At 34.3% G+C, this 21,048-nt stretch overlaps 1 protein-coding gene across 1 annotated transcript in view; it reads left to right on the forward strand.

Moving 5' to 3' along the window:
- The window catches only part of ATRNL1 (attractin like 1), an 891,320-nt gene that overhangs the window by 81,079 nt on the left and 789,193 nt on the right, over nt 1–21,048 (forward strand).

Raw genomic sequence — 21,048 nt, forward strand, 5'->3', positions numbered from 1 at the left:
AATATTTATCTTCTTAGCTAACAGTGGGGAAATGTTACATACCAGTTACACATTTTTCAAGAATTGAGAATATTTATAAATATGAGAAATACCAACAGATGGTGCTATTTCTTTGGATTTTACTTATGAACCAAGAACTAAAACTAACCTAGTCTCTTTACTATGCATTCCATGATTTCAGGATTTTTATTTTTCAGGGTTCTGTTTCTAATCTTACTGTAAGATCTCTATATATGTATTATTCTTTTAAAGTAAGTTTCCTGAAGATAGTCTGTTGGCTTTTATAAGAGGTTATTATCTGGTAGGTGAAGGTGACTGAGACAATCTACATTTGACTTTTTGTACTATACTCTTAAATACTCTTTGTTTTTCTGGTACTTTATTATTATTTTTTTGAATTCTTTATGACATTTTCAAACACAAGATTTTTTAAAAAATTTGTCTACATAAACCATATGGTCCCTAATTAGATTGAAGACCATATTCCATTTCTGGCTCTGGCCAGTATTATGAATTCAAGTTTTTGGCTCCTTTGTGTAGAGATGGCTGTATCCAACTGTTTAAGAGTCCTTGTCTAGTCTTAATGAGGCATCTCACTTGCAGAGCAACAAGAGAGTCCTTGATGTGCTCAGAAGACTCCCTTTCTAAAAATACTCCTCTCTTCCCCCTGCAGTCCTTTTAAGTGATCTGTTTTCTTTCCAAAATCCCCACTGCAGCTGAGTGGAAAGTGGAATATGTATCCTTCTTACTTCTTATTGCCATTTTACAGTATTTCCATTCCTTCCTCCTTTAAAGCATTCACCTTTGACTCTTACATCATCAGACTGTGTCATCTATTACATCTTCACTCTTCTGTTGCTCCTCAGATCACATTACATTATAGTACATTACAAAACTATAGATTAGCCAAATATTTTTCTGATTTCACTATCCACTTGACTAGTTCTTCTAATACTTGGACTCTCATTTTTTTTTTTTTTAATCTCTCTTCAGGGATCTTGCTTTCCATCCTGTTTGAATCACTCTCTCCCACTGTCATACTCTTGACTGTGTACCTCAATGAATCCCATAATTTCCATTTTAGATATCTTACTCTTTGAGTGCCACTGATCTTTCCAGCTTACTCCTTCTAGGACTCCAACTCTGACAATTCTCCAACCTTACTAGAGCTGTAAGTCCATTGGGCCTCCTATCAGTTTTTCACTATCACTCTCTTATCTGTACTTCTAACCTTACCCAGCTTGAAGCTCATCATCACCAGTCTTCCTCCAACTCTCCCGAGTTGACCATTTCATACCTTTTCCTCTCTTCAAACTTCCAGCACTTCCTTCTCCATGATTACTCTCAGCTGATGACCTTACTTCTTATTTTACTAGGGAAACAGAACAAATCTAAAGAGAACTCCTGCTGATGGGAACATTTTGGAGTGTAATGGTTAATTAGCAGTGCTGTATTGAATAAACTGCTATGTACACACATTATTGGTCTGACAGACTCATGGTGGCATTGAAGCAAATGTGGCTGTCATTGCATTTTTTTAGATGGGCCCAAGAGTTGTTTAAGCAACAGTTAGAAATGTTCTGTGTAGAAAGGTTGTTTGTTTTTTGATTTTGTTATTAATTTTTGGTTTTATTATGTTGTTCAGGGAATGTTGTAGGTATTATTTCTACTTTTTGTAATTTACTGAGATTTTCTTTATGGGCCAATTTTCATATTTTATAGACACTTGGAAAGGAGATAAGTCTTGTTATATCAAGGTAAGGCATTTGAGAGAGAGAGAGAGATATATACACACACGTCTAGCAAATCTACTTTGTTGGTCGGTTTATTCTTTCCTTTTTTTTTTTTTGTACTTTATCTGTCATACTTTGAAAATTGAATTAAAGTCTAAAAATTTTAGTTTATTTTTGCCTATTCTTGTATATTCTGGAATTTATACTTTATGAAAGTTGCTATTATGGATATTCATAACTGTTATATCTTTACTGCAAGTTGTATCTTTTAATATTACAAATTGCTTTGCTTGCTTAATGTTTTTGACTTGATTTCTACCTTGTCTGATATTTAATATTTTGGCTCTTGCTTTTTGTGGGAAGGGGTTTAGTATTTTCCTGGTATACTTTTGCCCTTCCCTTCATTGTTAACCTTTCAGAATCACTTTGTTTTAAATGTATCTCTTGTGTACAAGAAAGAATTGGATTTTGCTTCATGATTCCATCTGGTTTTTGTACACTTTGTGTCACTCTGTTGTCTTCTTGTTTTTAATTATGGCTTTCCTTATGTTTAGGGAGAGAAGGCCATTTTTTTTGTGCAAAGGAGCATGGTAGTTTTTGAGATCTGCTACTGTTAGGCTTCTTCCACACTCCTGTTTGTCATCTTCTTTTCTGCATTCTTGTGGCTTCTTCTATGTGACTCTCTTGGTTTCGCTTGCTTTTTGCATATTCACACCTTATTTGGAGTTTGTAGTTTTTTTTTTAAATTTCTAGTTTCTCTGAATATTTAATTTTCTTTTTCCTTTACATTACCTTAATATTTTCCTTACTGTTTTATATGTCTTCTCTGAAGAAAATGGGAAGATGCAGAATTAAACTATCACCAAGCTTTTAATTGAATCAGAGGTTTTGACTTTGAAATTTCAAAAAATGAAGTCTAAAGTTGACCAGTACTTTTACTCTGATCAACCTCCAATTTACAGGCTACTGTTTCCCCTGCTTTAATTCATCTTGTTTTAAGTACATTTGACTGTATTATCAATATTTTATACTAAGCATCACAGTCTTTTCTGTAAAGGGCCAGATAGTAAATATTTTAAGCTTTGTGGGCCATGTGGTCTTTATCATAACTAGTCAACTCTGCTGGTGTAGCATGAAAGCAGCCACAGGTAATGCATACACAATGAACATGGCTTTGTTCCAGATTGGGCTCCCTCGGGTCTTAGATTGCCTGCTCTAGAGAGAATGTGTGCTTCTGGGGGCCTAGCAACCTTGGTCTAAATTAAATTAAAATTTTGGTATGTGGTTTTTTGGGACCTTATATGTAGGGTGAATTCATGCCTACAGTGACATGATGTCTAGTCTTTGACCAAAAGTTTCCAAAGGAAGCACTTTTTTCCTTTCACATAGGGCCAAGGCTGAAATCGACATTTTCTGTCTGCCTCTGCAGAGCAGATTGAAACAAAACAAAGCAAAAACAAAAACATTTTTCATTGAGGGTATAACCCTCACTTTATGTAGAAGCTCTCTGATTCAGTACTTAATGGGCTCAGCTTCAGTATTGGCCATTAAAACCGAATTCCTAGGTTACCTGGTTGGTACATGTCTTCCCTGCTCTGCCTCCCAACTGAATAGAGTTTAACAGTTCACAAAATACATTACTCTTTTCATATTTCCCTTTACTGAACAGTAGTTCCATTCAGTTATGAGACATGGTGTTGATGATTCTTTCCAGGGATAGCTAGGAAGGCTCATCAGATTTATTCTAATCTGTGAAGGTAAATGTTGATGTAGATTGTTAACTGATAAATTCATTGGCTGGTAGGTTTTTGTTTTCATTTCGAATAATTTGATTATATAATTTAAATTGTAGTTTTGGTAAAATTTTAACTGTTTCTTAGAGTTCTTTTGGTTTATTTTATAACAAAAATGCAGTTTATTTATTTATTAAAGACTTTTTAAAAAAGATTTTATTTATTTATTTGACATAGACACAGCGAGAGAGGGAACACAAGCAGGGGGAGTGGGAGAGGGAGAAGCAGGCTCTGCACTGAGCAGAGAGCCCAGTGCGGGGCTTGATCCCAGGACTGTGGGATCATGACCTGAGCTGAACGCAGACGCTTAACGGCTGAGCCACCCAGGTACCCCCAAAAATACAATTTATAAATAAATTTATCCACAGGGTATTTTTGATTTTACTTTTTTCTTATTAATTGTACTACTTGTTAGGCCCACTTATGAATGTGGTATAAGATAGATATGGGATGAATACATAGTTTATGAATTTTATAAGAATACTAGATGAATTTTGAACAGTTTTCGAATTCTGTGAATTAAGTACAAAGTAGAATTCATCAACTTTTCTGTAAAATTATATCAAATAATAATAAAATTAACGTTATTTACTTCTGTGCATTTTGAATTCACTGCTTATTGAAAGTATGTGGTATCAAAAAATAATCAAAGTACTTTTCACCTTGAAAAGTAATTATAAATAAAAGAATACAAAAACAATGGGTAAACATAAAGATGTTAGAATAATTAAGTTCTATATATCATAGAAAAGTGCTTCCTTAGGGATGATATTATATTAAGTAGGGCTTCTTTGAACATAAGTAATGGGATTATTTATCATCTTAGTTATAAGTGAATACTTATTTCCATAGAGTATTTATTTATTTATTTATTTAGTCCTATTCTTGGTGGGAATTACTACACTGTGATGTCAGTTTTGCCTCTTTTTTTCCTCACTGATTTTAATGGTATCAGGTACCCAAATGTAGGTTGATTTTACTTTTACCATCCTTACATGTTTAAAGCTTCTAGACAACTAAGGGAGAAAAAAAAAAGTTTTTGTATTAAAGAAGGGACTATCACTTTAACCAGCATTGTGGTGAGGGTAACTGAAAAGAAAGCTGACATTAAGCAGAGTAATTAATGAAAACAGGGTATTTTGCTAGATAAAAATTTATCTAGCAAATTTATCTACTCAGAAATATATGCTAAGGATATTGATCTCATCAATATGTAGAAATTTTAAAAACAGAAAAAACTCCCAATTAACATACTTCAAAATGACCCTTATTCAACTTTTAATAATATTGCAAATCATTATAAGGTATTTCTGGTTCTGCATTTAGTACAATGACTCTTTTTTGAGATTTTTGTAATATAATTAAGAACAAAATGACCATTTAAGTAACTTATCTTTAATTATCTTAATTGGAGAATTATAGATTAGCATTAAAAAAATCTAAGATACTAGAGAATATTTTTTAACTGCTGAGATTGTAGATATTGTCATTGCTATTTGATGAGTTTTAGAGTTTTGTTGAGCTAAAAAGTACCTCCAAACACTGGGTTGACTTTGTAGCTTATATGAGCACATTTTGGTTCTACTTGGTTTCAGACATATGCGGTAATGTGTATCAGCAAATGATGAATCAGGTATTTTCCTTTACCTTTGCAGAACTTATTTTGAGCAGGGTGATACAGACAAAAAAAATTAATATAATATGTATTCATGCTATATGATGTGTTAGAAGATAGTAAGTTTTATAAAAATAGAGCAAGGTAAGGGGATTGACGTGCTGAGGGTGGGAGGTGGTTACAAAATAGGAAGGAGAGGGTAGATCTCACTGAAAAGATGAATTTTGAGCAAAGAGTTGAAGGACATGAAGGAATTTGCTATGTGGATTTCTGGGGGAAGAGAGTTCCCTGAAAGTGGGAGCAACTGTGGCAAGGCAAGAACGTGCCGAACATGTTCAAGGAAGAGTAAGGAGTCTGGAGAAGAGAGGATGGAAGTAAAAATGAATAGATGAGACTAGAGAAGTAATAAGGAAGTAAGATTATTGGGTTTTTACATTGCTTTTATTTATTTTTTTTTTTACTGAGTTAAATGGAGAGAGTGCAAAATTTTGAGCAAAGCAATGACATAATTTTTAAATGCATCATTTTGTCTGTGTTGAAAATAAACTCTTGAAAGAACAGAAGCACGGAGGCTAGTTAGGGAGTTGTTATAGTAATCTGGACAGCGAGGGTGGTAATAATTGGAGATGATAAGATTTAGTCAATTTCTCATCAACATCTATATGTATTTTTTAAATTTAATTTTATTATGTTATGTTAATCACCATACACTACATCATTAGTTTTTGATGTAGTATTCCGTGATTCATTGTTTGCATATAAAACCCAGTGCTCCATTCAATACGTGCCCTCTTTAATACCCATCACCAGGCTAACCCATTTTCCCACCCCCCTCCCCTCTAGATTGTTTTTAAAGTAGAACCAATAGTATTTGCTGAGGGTTTGGATGTAGAATCTGAGATAAAAGAGAGGAGTCAAGGATGGATGTAGAATCTGGGATAAGAGAGGAGTCAAGGATGATTTCAAGGTTTTTGGTCTGAGCAGTTGGAAAGATGAAGTTGCCATACTGAACGTAGAAGATTCTGAAACAGGTTTGAGGCGAAGGTGGTTTGAAGGTCAGGAGTTTAGTTTGGGTATGTTATATGTGAGATATCCATTAGACATTAAAGTAGACTGGAGAGATATCTGGGCTGGAGATGTAAATTTGGGAACTCTTAGAATGTGGAAGGCACTTAAAGCCATGAGACTGGATCAGATCACTAAGGAAATGGGTGTAGATAAGAAGAAAAGTGTTGGGCCCCATGGTATTCCATAAGAAGGAGAAGAAGATGAGCAAGGAAGAGTAGTATTGTGAACTAGAAGCCAAGTGAAGAAAGATTATTAAATAGAAAAGTAATCAATTGGGTGAAATGCTGCTCCGCTGATGGCTCAAGGAAAATGATTTTTTAAAAAAAATTTTTTTAGAGAGAGCGAGAGCACACGTGCACAAATACACATGCATGTGAGTGGGGGGGTGATGGGCAGAGGGGGAGGGGGTGAGAGAATCTTAAGCAGGCCTCACACCAAGGGTGAGCCTGTTTCGGGGCTCAATCTCACGACCCTGATATCATGACCTGAGCTGAAGTCAAGATGCTTAACGGACTGAGCCACCTCAAGGAAAATAATTTCTAAGGATTGGCCATTGAATTTAGTCCTGTGCAGGCGATTGGTGATCTTGGCAAGAACACTTTTTGCGTAGCGGGGAAGGGTGGTAAAAGCCTGACTGGGTTGGATTTAGAAGGGAGGGAGAGCGGAATTTGAAACAGTAGGCAAGATCAATTCTTTCAAGAAAGTTTGCTTGTAACAGGAGCAAAGAAGGTAGTTGCAGTTGTCAGGAAATACAGGGTCTTTCTAAACTTGGGTTTTCCCAGAAGCAGACTATTAAACAAGGATTCAGGTGAAAGAATTTTATTTGGGAAAACGCAGGTAATGCTATCCGAGGAGTTGAGAAGTAATGCCAGCATGAGAAGGTGGCCGCGAAATGATCGACTGATAAAGCCAACAACCACGGGAGTGATGGAACTTAATGGGCCAGCCTTCAAATTAATGTTTCATCTTTGAAATTTCGTCCTTTAACTTTTAAACTTCTTGTGAGTTGCTGAATGGTGTGGGCTATGTCTCCAAAATCAATCCATTCTTTAGCTGAAGATATGTTTCATTCATTGTGGCGTGATTTATAGGAAAATGTGTATAGATGTATAAGAACAGAATACCTGAGGTGCACCTGGGTGGCTCAGTTGTTTGGCGTCTGTCTTCGGCTCAGGTCATGATCCCAGGGTCCTGGGATCGAGCCCCACGTCGGGCTCTCTGCTCAGTGGGAAGCCTGCTTCTCCCTCTCCCACTCCCCCTGCTTGTGTTCCCTCTCTTGCTGTGTCTTTCTCTGTCAAAAAATAAATAAAAATCTTTAAAAAAAACCAACAATACTTGAGAAAATAACTTATGTGGGACACACACAGGTAGGTCTGGCAGGGAATTTTCCATGAGGGCGCCCTAGAGTACAACTTCTACAAGTGCTGTATGGCTGTCAGGTGCTTAGGAGTGACAGTAATCAACGAGCTTCATGTGCAGAATTATTGGAACAATTAGGAAAATGCATAATGAAGAGATCAGCTTGCAGTAAAGGCCCCTAACCTTTTGTTTAATTAACAAAGTCAAGCTGGCCTTCATAATTGTATAATGGTGAAAAGACTCTTGTTAATCCAGAGCTATATTTGCTGCATTTTTCATTTTTTGGAAGTGGTTTAATTTTCTTCCAAATTCCTTTATCTCTTTGCTTATAAATGAATATGACACATATACTGCTTTATATAGGTATTCTTCTTGTATTTATATTCTTCTAAGAAGTAAATTTTGGAGCGGGAATCCTGCAGTATGCTCTCTGAATGTGTACTTTCTAGTAAAGTGCTGTGTATTAAATGCTTGATAAATACCTGGATGAATGCATAGGATTTTGAGCACTTATTCTTTAAAAGTTGAATCTGTGTTTCCTTAGTGTTGTTTATTAAAGTACATTAGCCAAGTTTTAAAAATTGTACACTGTACCTATTATTCTCTTTCTAGTGGTGACTCAAAAAGTATTGCCCTTGATATTCTCCATGTGTCTCTCCAGATCCACCCTTCACCATTTCTGCCTTGTTTCTGTGCCCTCTAGCTTTCATTGGGGGCACCCACAGTAGATCAGAGGGTGGAAAGGAGTGAGGCTGAGGTGTTTTATTTTCCTCACTCCCTCCGTGCTGGGTCATCTTGGGTTAGGTGGGTTGCCCTACGGAAGGCTGGACTGCCAGGTGTCTTTATCCATACAGCTACTCTCTAAGAGTTCTGGAAACCATTCCCTCCTCTTGTTTTATTCAGGCTAAAGGATAGTAAAGACTTCCTGCTTTGTTAGTTCCAGGATATTGCCTTGGCGATAGTTTTATAAATAGTCTTTTTATTAGACTCCTTATAATTACACATTTTTAGTATATCATCTGTTTCCTCTCAAGACCCAATTGCAGCTACTCTTCGTTCTTTAGAGATTCAAATATAACTGTTTCTCTAAATGATTCTTTATATGTATTAGGTATTAGGATCCTGGAGGGTGGGAGAAAGAAGTGTTTTATAAGAGGACTTCATCATTTATTAGTAGAGAAAAATGTCAGCAGAAATATAAACCTTTTGGAATAGCATGGGGCTAGGTCCTTTGGTCCATTTCTCTTACTGTTATTCATGATTTAAAATTTTAATACTATGTGGTCCTTTGTAGCATTTTATTTTCTCTTAATGTTAAAGGTTGTTATATTTATTTAACATTTTTAAGAGAATTAGCTATTCTAGTTTTTTCAATAAGCAGCCCTCTTATGTGCCTACATATTGCCTTCTATTTATTTTATTTTTTTTAAAGATTATTTGGGAGAGAGAGAGCACATGAGTGTGCTAGCGGGGGAGGGGAGGAGCAGAGGGAGAGGGACAAGCAGACTCTGTACTGAGTGCAGAGCCCGACGAGGGGCTCAGTCCCAGGATCCTGAGATCATGATCTGAGCTGAAACCAAGAGTTGGATGCTCAACCAATTGAGCCACCCAGGCGCCCCAACTTTCAATTTATTTTTTTAAAAATAACCACTTGTTGGTTTATTATTATGTTTACTCAAACTCAACCTTATTTGGTTATTATGTCATCAGTGTAGAAGTAACCATGTCTTACTAGCAAAAGCACCCCCAAATGTATATTTCATAAGAGGATATTTATGAAAAAATGTAACCACTTTATTGTAGGCCTTTAAGTTTTCTCTTTATAATCATATTCATTAAAAAATTGTTGGATTTTTAAAAAAAGTTTTCTGCCTCTCTACTATTCTAAAATCTAGAATTTCTTATGGATTTTTTTTTTAAAGATTTTATTTGTTTAATTGACAGCGAGACAGCAAGAGAGGGAACACAGGCAGGGGAGTGTGAGAGGGAGAAGCAGGCTTCCTGATAAGCAGGGAGCCCGATGCTGGGCTCGATCCCAGGACCCTGGGATCATGACCTGAGCTGAAGGCAGACGCTTAACGACTGAGCCACTCAAGCGCCCCATGGATTTGTTTTTTAAAGTAGCTTTTTATACATGTGTGCTTATATTGCATATTTTATTTACTTGGTTTTGAGTTTTATAAAAAAGAAATAATATTTTATACAGTTTTCTGAGGCTTTCTTCTATTTCATTCACCACTTTATTACTAGGATTCATCTATGTTATGTATTACTATACTTAACTCCTTTGCATTACTGTGTTTCATTATATGACTCTACCACAATTCCTTTATCCATTCTCCTGTTCATGAGCCTTTGGGTTGGGTACTTGGTTAAATTTACACAGCAGCAATTTTGAGACATCTTGATAAAAATATGTATATTTTTTATATTGCCAAACTGTCCTTCAATTGTCAAGGTTATAGAAAAAACAGTTTGAACATGGAAAAACTCAGGTAATTCTGTGTATATGTCCCCTTACCTGAGAAATCTAGTAGAGTAAAAATGTGCAGACTTTTTTGTGGAGGTCTAGATAGTAAATAACTTAGGCTTTGTAGGCCACACAGTCGTTATTGTCATTACTCAGTTCTGCTCTTGAGTCTGTACACATGCAGTGGTATAGAATACATAAATGAATGAGTATGGCTGTGTTCCAGTAAAACTTGATTTACAGAAACAGTTGGTGGGCTGGATTTGGCCTGTGGACTGTAATTTGTCAACCCCTCTCCTAGAGAATAAGTGTCATCTAACAGAGATGAATGGGAACGCTTTAGGTAAAAGACTGGTAGAGGACATGTATTTAGTTTTAGAGCTAAGACTAAAACAAGGGTAGAGATGTCAGTAGACAACTAGTATGCAGATATTATGTGTTCATTCTAAGTAGAAAGAATGCAGCTAAAAATGGGAAAAGGGTGAGAGAAAAAGAAAAGCAGAAAAAGAGCCTGAATTCTTGCATAGGTAATTGGTAGGAGTCAAAGGATGCCATTTAACTCTTTATACCATAAAGGTCAATTGATCCCAGTTATAGTTTTTGAGCAGGCCTAACATTCTGTGAAGACTGTTATTTCTTAAATCTCATTCTTTCTTAGAATTCTTTCAAAGAACAAAGAAAACATTTTTTTACTTCAAAAATAGAGAATAAAATATTCTGTCTGCAATTATAGATGCATCTATTGGATGATTTTAGAAATCTAAGATACACTGTAGGATCTTAGTGTTTTTTTATTATGTTTTAAAACATGTTGCTATTTCATCTTCCTAGAAATTAATTCATTGCTCATCAGTTATTACCAACCAATGCTAAAAAAAATTAAAATAACAAGAAAACAAGTTACTTAGGAGGGTGATACCAGAATGAAATATATGGTCACTTTCCATTTTCTTATTGCAGTGCCCAAAGTATTTTATTACATTTAAAGAAGGCATAGAAGAAGACTGGGGGCACCCTCATTGTAGCCTGCTTTTAGCTTTTGTTGAACACAGTAATTGGATTTAGTGAGGTAGCAGGGGTTGTGATCCGAATGCCAGAGAAAGTAGAATTCAGGACACTGAAACATTGTACAAGTCAAGAATACCTTATTGTATTAAAAACCACAGTTCACCACGAAGATGATCTAAACAACACAATCAAGCAATGTTAAGAATATATATCAACACAAACCTGTTTATGGATGAAGTACCTATGGACTTCTTAAGTATGCCTGGAAAACTCACAAAAAGTGAGTAGATTATATATTAGGGTATAAAGAAAACATCAGTAGATTCCCCAAAAATGGAGATATTAAATAAAACCTTTAGGGTAGATACAAGCTTAAGTTATAAAATCGCTAAAAAATAATGACAGTAAAAGCAATACATATAAGAATCTATCAGATAAGCTTAAAGCACTTTATCAGAAGAATATAGCATTAAATAACTATATTAATACGAATGAAAATAGATGAACCACATTCCCAACTCACAAAGCAAGAAATAGAACAAACTACACACACACCTAGAAGTGCCAGGAAGCAAATAAAAATAACATCTGAAATTATTGATGTAAGAACAGAAAGACAATCAACTTAATAGATTACATTTCTGTTTTTTAAAAATATTAAAATAGATAAGCCTCTAGCTAGCTCATTTAATCAAGAAATAAGGGAGGAACCACAAATACACAAAATAAATGATAAGGGAGAATAATATTGGGAAAGAGGAAATTTTTTAAAAAAGACTACTTTGTACATCTGTGCAAATAAATTTGAAAATTTAGAAGAAATGGTTAATTTCTTAGAAAATAACAGTTTTCTAAAATTGAACCCTGTAGAGATAGAAAGTTTATATAGATGAGTTTCCGTAGAACAAAATAGAGAAAGCACCAGGCCTAGATGATGTTATAGGTTAACTTTAACAATGCTTGTAAATTCTTTTAGAGAATAAAAATGGAAGGAAAACTTACAAATTTATTTTTGAAAGCAAGTTTAACATTGTCACCTACAGTTATCTCAGAAATAGGAGATTATAGACCTGTATGATTCAAAATGGGTTAACATGTTTCCCTTAAATATCACCACAACAATCTTAAATAAAATGAACAAACCTCAACACACACCGTGATCAAGTAGGATATAACTAGGATTCCAAGGATGATTCAATATTAAGAAATATATTAATAAAATTCACTATGTTTGTAGGTCTAGGGAGACCATGCTAAAAAGCCTATTCCTGATTAACACTCTTGAAAAATTGAAATGGATGTTTGAACACAATAAATCTACCTATGTCAATCCAAAAGCCAGCATCTTATATGCGGAATTAGGCATTTGTGTGAAGGTTAGGATCAAAACAAAGATGCCCACAATCTCCATTACTACTTAACATTTCTCTGAAGGTAGTAAAGGAAACAATTAGAGGAATAGGACTTTGATAAGGAGAACTTAAACTATTTGCAGGTGATAGAGAATTCCTAGAAAACCTTACACAGTAATAGGACTAACTGAAACAACAAAACAATAAAAGAACTCAGCAAGGTAACAGGTTATAAAATTAATCTGCACAAAGGACACCTGGGTGGTGCAGTTCAACGTCCAACTCTTGGTTCTGGTTCAAGTCGTGATCTCAGGGTGGTGAGATCGAGCCCCATGTTGGGCTCTGCTCAGCGGGAGTCTGCCTAAAAGACTCTCTGCTCCCCCCATAAATTAAAAAATTAACATGCAAAAATCAATATCATTCCTTTATACAGTAGGCAACTAGACGATAAAAGGAGGAGAAAAACACACTTAGAAGAGCTACAGTGAAGCTAAATCACTTAGGTATAAATGGAGTAAGAAATGTTCAAATCTTTTTAAAGAAAACTATAAACCATTCCTGAAAGTCACAAATGTAGGGAAAAAACCCCCACCTAAATATATAACAAAAATACATGTCAATTCCATTTCAAGGAATTTATGCTTCAGTTTTATTTCCAGAGATATAAAAACACATTTTTTTCTTTTTGGTATGGACAGAGTTATTCATTGTAACATTATTTAGAAACTACTTCAATTGCAAACATAAGGGAGAGGTGGATAAAGCATGGTACATCCATATTAGTGGAGTACTATGCAGTTGTAGAAAGAATGAAGAACTCTTCGAAATCACATGGAGTGGTTTCCAGGATATACTAAGTGACCAAGTGCAAAATAGCATATATAACATACTACTTTTTGTGTAAGAAAGTAGGGGAAATCAGAAAATACTCTTATGTCTGCTTATATGAGCAAAAATGAACACTGGAAGGATAAACTAGAAGATAGTGATGTTGGCTACTTATAAAAGATGGTGAAGATGGGTGTGGAAAGGACAGAAAATGAAAGTGTATTTGCCTTAAATAGTTTTGACTTTTAGAAGCATATTGATGATCTACATATAAAAAAATCAACAAGGAAAGCAAGAAAACTCTAGAACAATGCAAATGGAAACAAATGAACTCAACCATGTTTCAAATGAATAACACAAATCACACTGAAGAGGAAAAAAATAACCCACATGCCTTTTTAACACAGTATATGGTTACATGTCCTCAGTCTAGGCGTGGATGTGGGGAACTGCAAACAAATTTTTTAAGTTTGTTTTGAAGGTTTTGGTGAAGCAATTATACATTATTTTGGGTGTATTTGCAGATTGAAAAAATGGTAAATGTGTTGTTGGGAGCAAAAATTCTCAACGTGGAAGACGGGAGATACAAATATGAAATGGGGAAGGCAAGGAAGAATCCTGCCTGACGGATTGGAATTGGAGGGATCAATGTGAGCTTGTGATTAGGTAGGTAGATAGGTAGGTAATAGGTAGACAGACAAATACGCAGGCAAGCCCATAGTTACAGGTGTAGATTCTTCTGAAAGGGCCTAGAAGCTAAGACACCCCAGTAGTAGTGAGCACAATGATCACCCATATTGCTAATTTTTAATAACATTCCCAAGAAAAGAAAACAGAGCTCCTTGGAGAAGTGGCTGATTCTAGGGCTGTAGCAGGAAAAGTAAGGATGAACCTGGTATATCTTGTTATATCAAATTAAGGAAGTGTTCAAGAAGATGACAGGTCCTGTTAAAAGCACAGAGGAATCAGCTTGAAGGGGGTTCCTTTGGTAAAATCTAGGATGCTGTGAGCATCAGAATAATTTAGGAAAGTAATAAATTATAAACCTGAAACAACAGGAATCCATGAGCTTATTATACTGATAATGGACAGACTGACAGACAAATAGAGGAAGGGGGGGGAAACTTCTTTCTTTCTTTTATTATGTTGGTCACCATCCGGTAGGGAAAACTCCTACACACAATGCTGACTGGCATTGCTGGAGTTGGGGAAAAAAATCATTTTGCAATAATTGTAGTAAAAAATGGTTTGGGAACGAATCATCAATAGGTGTTAAATCTACAGAGTGGGAACAAATTTTTGATGAGATGTGCCTGATATTTAAGTGTCTTTCTCACAGATTGTTTATAGGGTGCAGAGAAAAATGATACCTTGTCTGACTGATCAAAATTCACATCACAAACCATGGGAAATTACATTGTGTGCCTCTGGATATGATAGCTGCTGAGAGAAATATCACTGAGAGCAGGGTTTGGCAAACTATCTGTACAGGTTAAGACAGTAAATATTGTGGGCTTTATAGATTATACAGTCTCTGTTTCATCTACTCAATTCTGTCATTGAAATTTGAAAGCAAGCCATAGATAATATGTAAATCAATAAATATGCCTATGTACCCATAAATATTTACTTACAAAAATGAGCCACTGGCTAGATTTGGTCTATGGGACACAGGTTTCCTACCCACTATTCTGAGTGGGACTGCAAAGCTGAATCTAATCATTAAGCAGTATCATACAAACCTCAAAAGAGGAACTTTTCGTTTAAGAAGGCCAAGAGCTTTATTCTTCCAAAATGTCAATGTTGGGGCGCTTGGGTGGCTCAGTCAGTTAAGCCTCCAACTCTTGATTTTGGCCCAGGTCATGATCTCAGAATCCTGGGACTGAGCCCCATGTGGGGCTCCTCATTCAGCGGGGAGTTGGCTGGAGATTCTCTCTCCCTCCCTGCTGCCCCTCTGCCCCTGTGCCCCTCTCTTTCTCTCTAAAATAAATAAATAAATCGTAAAAAAATGTCAATGTCATGGGAAACAAAGACTGAAAAATTGTTTCTGATTAAAGGAGGCTTAAGAAACATGACAACTGAATATGGTAGGTGATCCTTGACTGTATTTCTACACTGGATGAAAAAATGCTATGAGGGATATTATTGGCCCAGTTTACAAACTAAAATATTTATGTGGATTAAAGCATTCTATAAATGTTAAATTTCTTGACATTAATAGCTGTAATATAAAAATAAAGTCTGTTCTTAAAATATACACCATAATGTATAGGGGTAAGAGAAATGATGTATACACAGTTATTGTGCTTGTGTGTGTCCATGCATGCATTTGTGCATGTGTGTGTGTATGTGTGTGTGAGAGAGAGAGAGAGAGAGAGAGAGAGAGAGAAAGAGAGAGAGTGGGAGAAGGGAGGGAGAGAGGAGAAGGAGAAATAATAAAATGGAACAAAGTATTAACAATGAATCTGAGAAATGGGTATGTGGGAATTCTTTGAATACTCTTGCAACTCGTTTGTACCTTTGAAATAATTTCCAAATAAAATGCTAAAAATAGATTACAGGAAGTGGATGTATGCTTTTTTATATTTGTTTATATAGCATATATATTTGAACTGAACATTATAAAGAATTAAAGAATTCCTGTGAGCTTCCTTGGATGGCAAAGGAAACATCAGTTTGTCTTTTCTGTTATACTTAAAATTATGGCTTTTACGGAATCTGTAAATCTCAGAGGGGACTTATGTGGATGGTTTTACTAACTTGGACCATAAAGCTATTCTGGGTTAGTCCTGAGGGAAATTTATTTCACTTTGGGTTAGCAATACCTCATAAACTTTCTAAGAATCTCAATGTGAATCTCAAGGTTAGTATAATATTAATGTTTTGCTTTAGTATTGTTCATGCTTTTAGAATTTGGAAGGTGTAGTTGAGAAGCCAGTATTAATGCCATTTTATCTTTTTTTCGTTTTGATTTAAAAACCATTAGATATGATATTTTCAGGGAGGTTTTTTTCCTGTGTAAGTGTAGTGATATGTGACTTTCTCTTCAGCTCTTAACATCACGTGTTTTTCAACACGTTTTCAACACATTTTGGTGGTGGATTTCAAGTGTAAATTGGACATTGCTTTTCAGCAAATTCGTGTCTGAAAATATAGTTCTATAGAACAGGTGTATTAGGTGGTGGAAATTAGGAATTTTTAATAGAGGAAATCTCCCCTTTAAAAATAACTCAATCATAGGAATCAAAAAATGCATACTTCTACTGTCTTAAATTAGGCTTGGCATTTGATATGGAATTTCATTTATGAAGAACTTTTCAGGACTAATTAGGTAAAGTAAAACAGTTTCAATGTAATAAGTAAAATATTGCTTTAATAAATTGTTCAGTCTGTATGACAAAGGCTGCTCAGATTATATGTTTTCATATTTCTAAATGTTTCAGAAAAATATCACAATAAAAAGACTTCAGTTTTGGCAAGTGAAATTATTATATCATATGTTTTTAAAACTGCTCATAGCTATATGAATATTATATATTTAAAAATGTGTGTTGGTTATATTAAAAAAATTCTACATATGTGTTCAGGATTCAGAAGACTCTGGTCTTTCTCTGTTTCACATTCTTTCATTGATGGAGATCTTAGTCCCTTACAAGGCAACCACTGCATTATTGTATATATTTTAAAAATTCTATTTATATTTAGAAGAAATATGCACTTCTTATAAAGTTGTCCTTGATTTTTCATGACTTTATCAGAAGAATATAGCATTAAATAACTATATTAATACGAATGAAAATAGATGAACCACATTCCCAACAAGTGCAAAGTAACTCACGGTTCCACATATTGGATCTACAAAAATTCTGAGATATCTTATTTTCCACTTGCCTTCTATTCTTTAGACAAGCATCTCTGGCTCCTTTAGTCTTTACTTAACAGGACTTACATTCATAGCTTTCTGTTAAAGCCTCACAAAATGTTCATGATTTAAAGAATATTTTGTAATAATGATTATAGCAGCTAACATTTATTTGCCGAGGACTTACTCTGTGCTAGGTGGTGTTGTAAGTACTTCATGCATGTTAACTCAAAGTGAACATGTAAATATAAGCTATTCTTATCCCATTTTATAGGCAAAGGAACTGACACACAGATGTCTCACACAAGTGACCATGGTCACCCAGCTAGCAAACAGGAAGATCAAGATTATATAAATATAGGATGCACATTATCTTCCTTGACCTTTTGTTATCTTTTATCACCCTCTCTGGACAAACCATACTTTGTAATAACCCATTCAGACTTAACAGGGTTTAACAGAGCATGGTTATCTAATGTGAGACCATTACTTTCCCTTGTTCTAGATACGATATTTTCTTTTATACCGATACTACTGATATTTCTTACAGTTAGCCTAAAGAAAGCAAAACTTCTTACTTAGTTCATTAGGTTTTGTTTTTTTGTATAATTACTGTGAAGGGAGGTATACTCAGTCCTATATTCAATTTTAGAAACTCAGTGAAGGGCTTGACATTTATTATTAAAAGAGTTTGAGCCCATTATTGCTATAGGCTCATAATTCTAGTATCTAAAGACTTAGTTACCTTGTCCTTTGATTGCCTTCATCCTAGGAATTGACAAAAAAATGTTGAAGAGTAAACCATTGACAATAGAAAAAAGAGATGGAGAATGTATAGATTAAAAGAGATTTGATAGACATGTCAGAATATTGGACAACTGTAATGTATGGATCTCATTTAGATCCTGATTAAACAAACTTAAAAAAAAGCTTATAAAATAATTAGAAATTTGAACACTGACTTGAAACTTCCTGATATTAGATAATTATTAATTGCCTGGTTTGGTCTTGTTTTTGCTTTTTTTTGAGAATTGCCGTGCAGACCTCTAGGGTTTTGGAGCAAAGCTTAGTCTCTTCTACAGATAACTTTTTGAGAAAGTTTCTGTTTTGCTAGACTTGCTGCCTATTATATGAGTATAATTCTTTTTTCCCCTGTCTGGATGACTTTCAGTTGTTAAAATACTTTTCCCAAAAATGTTTGGTAGAAATTGGCAAAACCATCTGGGTTTGGGATTTTCTTTGTGGCAAGGTTTTAAAATTACAGGTTCAATTAATCTCATAGTTATAAAGCTACTCAAATTTTTTCTCTCTTCTTGAAGAGTTAGCATTTGATTATTTTTTCAGAATTTGTCTGTTTTATTTAAATTTTCAAGTGTGTTGACCTAAAGTGCTTCATAATATGCTGTTAGTGAGGTTTAGAATATTTTATAGCTATGCTCCCCTTAAGTTCCTAATATTGGTTTATTTGGACCTTATTGTCTTGAGCAGATTGTCCAGAAGATTATAAGTATTAATACTTTTCAAAGTACCAACTTTGGAAGTTACTGATTTTTTGGTATGTTCATTTGTCTATTTAATTCTTATTTTTATTATTCCCTCCTTTTAATATATTTTGATTTGTTAAGCTTTTCCCTTTCTTTATATTGATATTCATTGTCTTTCGGGTTTTTTAAAAATGTTTTTTAAAAAATATATGCATTTCTTCTTTATCTTTTTAAAAGATATTTTAAATTTGGATAAACTATAATTTATTAATTTTTATAGTGTGTGGGTTTTGTATTCTGAGAGATCTTTGTCAAGGTCACAAAGGTTTTCTCTTACATTTTCTACTAGCTGTTTTATAGTTTTGGCTCTTTATAGTTTCAGATATATCGTCTATTTGAGTTAATTTTCATATATGGTATGAAGTAAGGGGTGAGGTTTTATTTGTTTGTTTAATAAATTTTCCGGTAATATTTGTCGAAAAGATTTTCCTTTCCCCATTGAACTACCTTGGTAAATGTGTTGAAAAATCAGTTGACCATATGAGTTAATGTTTGGACTCTATTTTGATCCACTTATGTATATTATGTTTACTCTACAACCACACTTCATTGATTACTGTAGCTTTATAACTGAGGTAGTGTAAGTCCTGTGTTATTTTTTCTATTTTCAAAAAATTTTGGACTATTCTATGTACTTCACGTTACCATATAAAATTTAGAATCAGCTGTCGATTTCTTAAAAAAAACTCGTAGGAATTTGAATGGAGGTCGAATTATATATACAAAAGGGAATATCGAGCCTTTAATAATATTGATTCTCCTAACTCATGGACATGGTGTATTTCATTATTTATTTAGGTCTTCTTTAAATTTTTCAGCAATGTTTTCTAGTTTCTAGTGTACTGGTATTGCACATAGTTTGCTAAATTTATACCTAAATATTTAAAATTTTTGTTATTGTAAATGGTGTTTTGCAGCTATTTGTGCAGTGTAATGATTGTCATGTTTGCCTGTAAATGGCACTTAATTTCAATTTACAATTGTTGATTACAGTATATAGGAAAGCAATTGATTTTTCATATTGAACTGGTATCCTGCAACTTTGCTAAGCACACTTACTAATTCTTACAGCTTTTTGGTAGAGTCATTATTTTCTACACAGGTGATCATGTGTTAAAACCATGATAATAAATTTTGTTTACTTCTTCCTTTTCACTCTGCATGCCTTTGACTTATTTCTTTGTATTATTGCCGTGGCAGTATCTCTGGTACAGTACTGAGTAGGAGTAGTGAAAGCAGCTATTTCTGCTTTTTTTTTCCTGTTTTAGGAGGGAATGTTCCAGACTTTTAATTACAATGTTAGTGGTATGTTTTCTAGATGCTTTTTATGTGGTCAAGGAAATTCACTTTTATTCCTAGTTTGCCAAGAGTCTTTTCCAATGATGTTAAATTTTGTCAAATAATTTTTATGCATCTATTGAGAAGATCATTTGTTCTTTATTTTCTGTTTCTTTTTTTTTTTTAAAGATTATTTATTTATTTATTTGACCGAGAGAGACACATCGAGAGAGGGAACACAAGCAGAGGGAGTGGGAGAGGGAGAAGCAGGCTTCCCGCTGAGCAGGGAGCCTGACACAACAGCAGGGCTCCATCCCAGGAGCCTGGGATCATGACCTGAGCCGAAGGCAGACGCTTAACAACTGAGCCACCCAGACGCCCCTGTTTTCTTATTTCTTAATATGGTGAATGACATTGATTTTCAGATGTTAAATAACTTTTGCTTTGTTGGATAAATCCCATTGGTCATAATGTATTTTCTTTTTCATATATTGCTGGAATTGATTTGCTAAAATGTTAAGGATTTTTATGTTTATGTTCATAAGAGATACTGAACTAGAGTTTTTATAGTCTTTGTCTGGTTTTGCAATCTGGGTAATGATAAAGTGATTTGGGGAGTGTTTTACTCTATACTGTCTTCTGTAAGAGTTTGTGTAGAATTGGTATTATTTCTCTCAAATTTTTGATGGAGCGCACCAGTGAAACTGATTCATGAGCTTTCTTTGTCAGAAAGATTTTGACTATTGCATTTATTTTCTTTAATAAATGTTAGAGATATTCAAATTACCCATTTCTTTGTAAATGAGCTTTGGTAGTTTGTGTTTGAAGTTTGCCCATATCATTTAAAGGGGTTAAATTTATTGGCATGAAGTCATTAATTGTATTCTCTTATTACTCTTTTTAATGTTTGTAAACTGTGTAGTGATATCTCTCTTTTATCTGATATGAATTATTTGTGTCCTGTCTTGTCAGTTTGACTAGAGATTATTGTTTAAACAAATTTATTGATCTTTTCAAATAACTAGCTTTTATTCCTGTTTTCTATTTTTATTGATTAATGCTTTATTTGTCACATTTCTTTCCTTATTTGGGTTTTATTTGCTCTGTTTAACTAATTTCTTAAGGTGGAAGAATAGAT

Source organism: Zalophus californianus, chromosome 15 (assembly GCF_009762305.2).
Source record: "Zalophus californianus isolate mZalCal1 chromosome 15, mZalCal1.pri.v2, whole genome shotgun sequence".
In the NCBI taxonomy this organism is placed as follows: Eukaryota; Metazoa; Chordata; class Mammalia; order Carnivora; family Otariidae; genus Zalophus; species Zalophus californianus.